Source organism: Halyomorpha halys, unplaced genomic scaffold (genome assembly GCF_000696795.3).
Source record: "Halyomorpha halys isolate HHAL.00 unplaced genomic scaffold, Hhal_1.1 Scaffold18.1, whole genome shotgun sequence".
Taxonomy (NCBI): domain Eukaryota; kingdom Metazoa; phylum Arthropoda; class Insecta; order Hemiptera; family Pentatomidae; genus Halyomorpha; species Halyomorpha halys.
This window is the reverse complement of record NW_027114407.1, coordinates 2,552,412-2,562,125: the sequence shown is the minus strand read 5'-3', so window position 1 is coordinate 2,562,125 and position 9,714 is coordinate 2,552,412. Positions and strand designations below refer to the sequence as shown.

Sequence of the window (9,714 nt, the reverse complement as noted above, 5' to 3'; positions counted from 1 at the left end):
ATGTGAAATTCTATCCTTTTACTTTCATTAGCGCCTAGCCCCTATTGAACCATCCAAGTGAAACCATTTCTATAATGTCTTAAAATGATTTATAGAGAAGTGTCCAAAGGGCTGACGTGGAAATTATCGAAAGCGATACGAATGCACGAACAGGTGCATTTCATGAATTTTAGCTTACTATTGGAAGTCACAGGATTCATGACGAATCGAACTGTATTGTAAAGAGATTAATAATGAATTTTGATTGATAAACGATCCAGGGGACTGGTTGTGAGAAACACAATTTTCACAGAATGATAAATTCAACTACATGGATATTGTATAATGGTACGGCTACTAATCAAACAGATTTTATCCCTATAAGCTCAAGATTCAACTAAAATTTCCTGGCTTAGGGTGTTTTGGGACATCTTTGAAACGAGAATGACATCACAAAATTTAAAAATGATGTTAATTGTAGCAATGGTCGACTCTTAGGAGATGATACGCTGCTGACTAATAAAAATGTAGATCAGAAGATATGACATTATTTTAAACGAAAATTGTGAGACATTATGTGAACCTGGAGAAGATGGGGGATATCCTGATCCACTGGATAACGAAATCCAATAGCTACTACATCAGATAGTGGATTCACTGAACTCCTAAAGTATGGAACGAGAAAAATATATGAGGGATCTAACAATCGACGTATTGCACATAAAGCACATACCAAATGATTGCTATAGAATAATAGTACGCCTTATTCACAAAATAGGAGATTTATTGGGCTTCGAGAACTCATCCACTTATACTATTTAGCTCATTTAAGACCCCATCAATAGGGAAGCCGTTAACTATTTCTTAACGATTTCTTTATCTTTGGCCAATTTGTTGAATTCACCTAGAGTGATTATTGTCAACATAATGCAAGATCCGATATGAGGTTCACTTCTTTATTCCTGAGTAGTCGCAGTGGCAGTTTTCGTCTTAGCTTCCAATATATTTTTTGGTAGTCATCTGTTCGGAATTCTCGGTACATGGCCACATTAATTCTCTTTCGTGAATATTTTCCACTAGCGGTCCATGGCCCCGTCTCTTCTCTTATTTGTTTAAAACCAGCTATCCTCAGAAATTTCATCTCTGAGACTAGTACACGACTTACAAATATTTTAATACTAGGCCACCTTTCAGCTACGCAGGACAGCATAAGGGTCAAGACTTGTTTATGTACAGTCATCGCTGGCTTCATTTTTTCTTCCATTTTGATAATTATGATGTTACAAAGTTGGTTGGAAAGCATTTTCCGATTTCCTACTTTCAGTTTTGCGCTCTTTAGTTTAGCTTCATATATTATTCTGTCCAACAGATACCCATATACAAATTTTCAACCCTCTGGCTGTTACTACACCAGAAGGCCCCTATAATGCCTGTTCAGTAGGTTAGTTAGAGATGAGTTTCACTGGAACTGTAAAACCTAACAGGATGAAAACTTCACTCCGTAGGGAACTAGCCTACAGTAGCGAAGGGGATTGTAAGTGCCACAGGAACTAGCTGTAGGTCCTTACGAAAGGAATAAAAGGTACAGAATAGAAATGGTTACCAGTAGGAATATTGCAAACTATAATATGGCTATTAATTTACACAAATTATTTACAATTAACAATACTAATTTGTGTAAATTAATATGGCTATTAATTTACACAAATTATTTACAAGTAACAATACATATATCATGCATCATGTTTATATGATGATCGTAGTCCACGTATTAGCTGGTAGATCGCGTCATGTAACGGTCAAGGAATAGTGACTGACAGATAGTAGCATGGTTGCTACAATGGCATTCTTTTATGGTATAAAGAAAACATTTTTGTCTACAAAAATTTCAATTTATCTGTTCCAATAGAAGTAGCTGGAGCTACCCAACTGTTGTAGGAAGCATAAAACTATATACTGTGTCCAATTGATTTTTTAAATGAATATAAAATCCACTTCCACCCACCTCCAACGATCTATGATATATAAAGATATGATAAAATAGTTGAAAACGATATTTAGGAAAAAATAGTTAATAACCAGTATATATTCTATTATATAAAAACCATTAAAGTAAAATGATTAGTACTGTTTTATATTTACATTCAAAAGATTGAACATTAGCCTATTATTTTAAAATAACCTCCTAACAACCCTAGTTATGGAGGCTTTAATATTTCCAACGAGGTATGAAGAAAACAATTGTTAGGCGTGTGAAGAGCTGCCCCATGAGCTTATACGATCCTCTTCTAAACGACTGGCCATCAGGGCATTAGGAGGGAGTCAATGGACTTATGAATCCTCTTCAAACCCCCCTTTCCCCTCCTCCCTCCCGGTATTGAATTGTAAAACAGATCACTATCGATCTACTCTTCCCTAACACTTCAGTTCCGAAATGTTTCTCAAATATGAAATCATCGAGTAATAAAAATCCAATGTATTTTTGAGAAATACGATTTTATCAGAATAAAATAATATTATATCAAATTTTAAACTGCATTATTATATTTTAAGCAGTAAAATTCAAATAATGTAATAATATGGTGACAGTATGTTTAAAATTAAAATTAGTGGTGAAAAATGGTTTACGTTTTAATATTTTGATGATTTATTTCGGTCATAAAATCGTGGGTGGTTACGTTGTATTACTCAAATTGTAATATTAATTGCACAAGGTATACGAGTTTACATTATTTTAAGTACATAAAATATTGGAAAATCACTATAATAAGTCATCCTATTTTAAATTACACGGTCATGATACCCACAGAGTTAATAGTGCTACGTTTTATTTATATATGAGGTGGTCAAATATCTGGGTGATATGACATGGAATGTTACGAACACATTCACCAACCGTTGACGCACCTCGGTCAAGTAGCCCTGGAAAACTGTGTTATTTAAAATTAAAATGGGTCAAAAACAGGAAGTTGATCAAGTATATAGAATCAAGTTAATGTTCTTTAGCTCCTGATAAATATATTATCAGAGCATTTACATAAAAATTAATCACCATAAAAAGATACCTTCAATTAAAACATTTTTAAAAAATTCACAAAGAGATAGTAACAACATGGAATATAGGTGGATGGCATAAAAAAAGGACACGTTGAACTAACTCTCTTGGAAGATAATTTCTTCGGAAGGCTCAGAAATGAAATAAAACTGTATCCTTTAATATCAACATGAACATGTCACAGGAGGTACAAATATACAATTATTATTATAAAAATTAAAATGATACAAGGAGTTACAAGTAGGTGTTCAAACATTACTTCAGTTCAAACTGTTTACACTTTCCAAGTGGTAGGTATAACTGGAGACATTAGGCTACCTTCAGGGCTCGAAGTTGCTCAAGATAGTTGTCATACCATCAAAGTATCTATACTCTTTTCAGTACGATACTTTATCTAAGGCATCGATACTCTATTCACGTTCATCCAAATTCTAATCAAAGGCAATTCATTAAAATATAAAATGCTTATGCAAGAAAAAATAAAAATGATACAACGAAGAATTCTATCTTAAACTCCTATTTTCCTAAGAGACAGGATATTGTTGTATGTCTCTTAAAACACATTATTAGTGGATTGTTAGTGGTGTTGTGTATAGAGAAAAAAGTGTGGCATAGTAGCCGGGTGATTTCCACTTCTGAACGAAAATCGATACTCTTCTGAAAACAGATTAATACAGTTTCTGTATTATACACTTGAATATCCAAGAGCTTTCTCTATGGTGGCACTCACAGTTACATGGAACCGAATATACTTGTCATAAGCCTTAGCCATTAATGGAAGGCATCGAACAAGTCTTTTTTATAGACTTCACTACCAATCCAGTAACATTTGAGGCGATGTTCAAAAACATCCCGCCTCTTAAAAAAGCAAAACAGGAATTTAAGATAGAATCATTTCTGATATCGGCTTATTATTTTTAACAAAATTATTTTTTATTGTCAAAATGCTTTAGGCCAGTTTTGAAAGCTAATATTTCAAAACTGATATAGTCCCGTCGCTTCCCGGATGACTTAGTGGGGTGGGTCCGGCGGCGAAGGATTGCCTTTTCTTTTTGTGTTATAATCTCCTCTTGTGAGATTGTGACATTTATGTTTCCAAGAGAATTCCGTTCAATATCAACAGCCATATTCTATAAATTAATTAGTTTTACCACCAAAAAATTACATTTATACTCAACTTCCATGATATACTATAAACCGCTCTTCTCAACAGCTCAATATGGCCCGTCTGATAACCGGTAAAAACGAATGCCATGGAAACTTTTTAACTGTTAACAATCTAAATAGGAGTGGTAATAATAATATTTTACATATAAAGTCACATACGGTAGTGGAGAATGATGAAAAACGTATAAACCAAAGATCTGTTTTAACGAGTTTAACTGTAAAACTGTCGGGTGCATTAGCACTGCGTTTTTCTGTTTCACCAGTTTAATAAAACTTTTCATGTCAATAGTTATTTTCTTAATTTTACTTGACCTATTCAAGCCTATTAGTTGAGCTATATTCAGTAATACATAGGTTTTATAAACCATTGTATTTTTATATTTCTACCACACTTTCTTTATATAAAGAATGTTAAAATTTTACTAAGAGAAATATAATTAAAAGTACTTTTCGGAAAACTGTTGAAATTAGAGGTAGTCGACTGCTAGTCAAGCCCCAGCGTACTGCCTATTTGGAGCATTAGTACAGGGAATTATTGCATTTACTAATATAGAAACAAATGAAGATTAATTTCAACTCAAAGTAGGGTGGTAAGTGAAATTTGACACTGATTCGCTTACCGCACCTGATCTGTATATTAACTTACCCCGTCCATTTTTAATGTCTATTAAGGGCATCAAGTAGTATGTTTACCCCAATTCTGCTGTGCTGAAAATATTCACAAAATATATATTATTTTTTTGTAAAGATTAAATTAAGAGCCACCAATCTGAATCTTTAGCAAACATTAGGGTGATCGTGGTTCCACGTAGTGGTAAAATTTAGAAGCTATCTACGAAAAACTGCGGCTATGAAGTCAATCAGAAGTTGAACTAATAATATTTTGAAGTCCACTTAAGCTGTTTTACCACATTGCACTCTTACAAAAATATTACACAATACAGAAAAAGTAAAGTAATACTAGACGGTGCAACATTTTAAGGTAGAGAAGATTCAAATTTTGATCAAAAATGTCTTACTGATTTTAGATGAGTCGTAGTTTTTAGGTTGAACCATAAATTTGTTATATCAAAGCCTTCAATAGCAGCTTACAGTTTAATTAATGTTGCTTATACTTAATCCAAGTTCTTCTTTGCTACCTCCAGGGATCTTCATACACTCTTCAATACTTTTCTGCTGTATATCGCTCGTTCTTTCTTATCCATACCATCTTGTAACTAATAGACTATATGGACCACACTAAATACTGATCCACCATACTATATCAACAAAAGCCACTTAAGGTACTACTTAGTATTATCTGAGAGACGGGGTCCATGAAGGTTGGAGTGTAGGTCCCTGAGCGCCAGGTCCGGAACGTTGTGGTTCGATTCCCACTTGGGTAAGTTAATATTCATTTCTCGGCGGTCCAAAGAAATGAAATTTGATACTCCCGCCATGGTTAGTACGCGACGGTAACTCCAAGGTATCCAGGGGTGGATAAATGCTTGGCCATTCTCTGAGGAGTGCAGTAACTCAGTGGAACACGCTGGATTCCAAACTCCTGGACCCGGGTTCGAGCCCGGCTGTGCAAATAATTATTTCATTCATTATATCGGCCGAGTACCGACACTGTGGACTGGAGAACCTCTTGTGGATACCCAGAAACTATAAAGTGGGTAACTGATCCTTCATTGAATTAGGAAAAAACCTCATGGTTGAGTATGATTCTGAAGAAACCACCCCTAACCGTCCGTCAAGAAACAGTACTTCAGTACTGGCATATACTCTTCTTCTTGGGATTTTGTTCCATAGTCATTGGGTATAAATGTTACCAAACGTTTCTGGATGACCTTGCAGTTAATCTGTGATTTGTGAAAAATCAGGATAATAAGGAATATTTTATTCAACTATGGTTCGGACACAACAAATATGTGAAAAGAAGTACCATATTTTTTTTTGTATAACTTAGGACATCCTTTTTCGAAAAAGGTTAGTAAAATTTTCTACTTGCCCTGCTGACATAGGTGGTGACGTGTTAATCAGTTGGATGAGTTGTGCTTGTTTACATAGAAAAGTTTGATTTTTGTTCTTCAAATTTTATTTATTGATAAATATGAATATCTGCCAGAACCTAGGCAATATTCAGAAATAATTAGTAGTTATAAATTATCACATTCATACCAAAATTAAATAAAAATACAAGAAAAAAATACGTATAAATAAGTAAAATCTCTATATGTACATGAACAAGATGATCAATATAATTAACATAATCAAACTATGTACATGAAGAAATAAAAATGAAATAAAATAAGTAAAATTTTTAACTAATATAACAATAAAATAAAACACTAATCACATTTACACTGTTATGTACAAATTTTAATTTCTAGCATATATATATTTATTTTTTTTATATCAACAATAGTTGCGTAATTATGTTTTTGCCTCTAATTTAATTATATTTATTTTTTCTCCCTTATATAAGATGAACTGTCAGATGAAATAAAAATTTTAATCTAAAATGTGACCATTTGAATTCAGTTTGTTAATTGTTCCCTAAATCTGGAATTTAATTTTTTTTATATCTCATAGATGAGTTCCATCCGAATGTGTGCGGCAAACCACGGATAAATGTGAAAAATAAAAATTACTTAAATTTTGAAATATATTTGAGGATCAATTTTAATCAATGAATATTCCAAAGTGCAAGAATTGATTTATAACATCATGTTGTCTCCAAATATTCAATTACATGCTCAATTGGAAATTTGAAGCGTTTTAATTATATAACAAAGGAAAATTAATGTATACAATTAATCAATGTTTATAAATTATATTAATTTAGAATAAAATGACTTATCATTAAAAGGTATGGTGTTAAAGTGACGACTCGTGTGTGAACGAAGCGATAAGATCAGCTGACGATAATGGAGAGATACAAGAGACAAGTTGAGTACTTACACGGGGCGTGCGGCTGCTACGGCGGTGACAGTTGTCTGGCGGGGGCGGGAAATGTGATAATAATCGCGGGAGGAGGGGATGAAAGGGGGGATCAGGCAATCTGCGCGCGGCCCCCACCCCCGCGCAGAATTAAAGGCGTTCTTCGGTGGCGGCAACACGTTGCAAATCAACCCCCTTCAATCGATCACAGCTCCGCTAAAAAACATCCAGCCCCGGCTGTCATTAGTCCGCGCTCCTCGTTCGGGAGAAGCTAGTTAGCTACTACCTAAAGGATAACTGATATTCGAAATCATATCAAAGAACTTGTGATGAAACAGTGATGTCTGTAATTTTAAATCATACTGTGTAGTATCATGAAAATTTCTTGACAAAAGAACTAATTTAAACTTGAAAATAATTAGATGATAGTTAATTGATCGTATATTATTAATATAGTAAGATGATCAAAAAAGTAGCTAAAATAATTTATAACTAGTTATTATGGACCAACATTTCGCCCCATTATGCTGGGCTTTATCAGGCCTGAAATAAGATAACAAAAACTAAGGATATTGTATTGTAAAAAGAGTAAGTGAATAAGATGATATGAAATGTACTTCTATACTACGTATATATATTTTTTTTTGGCTAAAAACAACTTTTTAAATATATGGGGAAAGGGGAAGGATTATCCTATAAAAAACAACCTATTCGACAATAACTAGAGTGGGAGGGTTGTTCTCATTCCGTGGAGCCACCACAAAATAAAATTCATCCACCCCAGGCCGGATTCGAACCAGAGCCGCTGCGGACTCGAGGATGTCGAGGCAACACCTCAAACTCTTTCGGCTACTAACATATATAAAAATACTTATACTATGTACTACATACACATTTACTTACATTGCTACAATATTTTTAGTTTTTTTGAATCTCATTTTTAATCCTGATGAAGTCTTAAAAAGAGAGGCGAAACATTAATGTTTAATATTTGAGCTTTTTTCTTACCCCTAACATCTTCCTTTATCGCCCAACGTTGGCTCAATAATATAGTATAATTTTTACTATTTGAGTTTTTTTTTACCGCACCCGGACCATACTCCATTCATCTATACACACGGTCAATCAATAATCTTCCAGTATCTTCCTTTATAATTAGATCTTTTTTTTCGGTCAAAACTCCCATTGGAGTCCTATATTGCATTTCTTTATAATTATTATATTTACAATTGTACTTAGGTATAAATATTTTGAAGACTTTATTTTGCTTTAAATTTAATGTTGTCTGCTTTTTTTTTCTTATTAATTCATTCGTTATTACTTAATGTATTTACATAACGGTTATCCCAAAAATAGTATCTCTTATTTTTTTTTTTATAAATATAAAATTCAGTTTATATTCTGTAGTAATTATATCATTTTAAAGCTCGAACATAAGTCTACTTTTCTTCACAACCGCCATTTCGGTCGATGCAGTTTTAAAGACGCTGTGATTGTTTTATCATATCATAACAATTTTTCCCCTCGCCGTTGGAGCTAAATTGCCTCTCAAGTCAAACACTATTTTTCTATTTAGGAGAAAGATGACTGTCCAGATGGAGAATGTGAGCTAGTTTTCCACGTCCATGAAGGTCCTAGAAGCATATAGTCGGCGAACATTAAAAATCTGGTGCGGTACGCGCATCACATAAATTTCCTACCCCACTTTGAGCAGCATTTAATCCTCGCTTGTTCCAGAATATATATTTTTATGTTATTGCACTGCAGATATACTTCCTCGTACTAATTTTCCAAATGAGCCTTTCAGTAATCATATTTGCAAACTCCAATGTTATCGGTGTTCAGTACATTTTTCACTTATGCAAAAAGTATGGCAGAAATTCAATTAAGTGTTAAATAAATGCTCAATGGAAGGATGAATGTAGATCACTATTGAAAATACTCAGAATGCTCTTAGGGAGTTTTCTAATATCTAATTTATTTTCTAATATCTTTGACTTTCTAATGATATATATTATACGTCTATGTTAGTACTCTTATTTCCGGAAATGTGTTCATAACACATTAATAACATGTTTTTACGTCGAAAATTTGTCGATCATAATCCCCCTTACTATATATTCGATAAAAAGGTAATTAAAAGGCAAAAATGGTGCGGTGCGCGCATCACACAACCCCTAACATCTTCCTTTATAATTAGATCTTTTTTTTCGGTCAAAACTCCCATTGGAGTCCTATATTGCATTTCTTCATAATTATTATATTTACAATTGTACTAAGATATAAATGTTTTGAAGATTTTATTTTGCTTTAAGTTTAGTGTTGTCTGTTTATTTTTTCCTATTAATTAATTCGTTATTATTTAATTTATTTATATAACGGTCATCTCAAAAATAGTATCTCTTTTTTTTTATAAATATAAAGTTTTCTAATATCTAATTTATTTTCTAATATCTTGACTTTCTAATGATATATACTATACGTCTATGTTACTACTCTTATTTCCGGAAATGTGTTCATAACACATTAATAACATGTTTTTACGTCGAAAATTTGTCGATCATAATCCCCCTTACTATATATTCGAT

The 9,714-nt window shown here is 33.1% G+C and overlaps 2 protein-coding genes across 2 annotated transcripts in view; one reads left to right on the top strand and one right to left on the bottom strand.

The window, feature by feature from the left end:
- The window catches only part of LOC106680707 (uncharacterized), a 26,667-nt gene extending 19,429 nt beyond the window's left edge, over positions 1-7,238 (bottom strand). The window contains exon 1 of the mRNA XM_067051599.1: positions 7,148-7,238. The gene's annotated coding sequence lies outside the window, so the exon portion shown is untranslated. The remainder of the gene's footprint in view (positions 1-7,147) is intronic.
- IFT57 (intraflagellar transport 57) overlaps positions 1-9,714 on the top strand; it is a 62,991-nt gene that overhangs the window by 28,543 nt on the left and 24,734 nt on the right. The window lies entirely within an intron of this gene.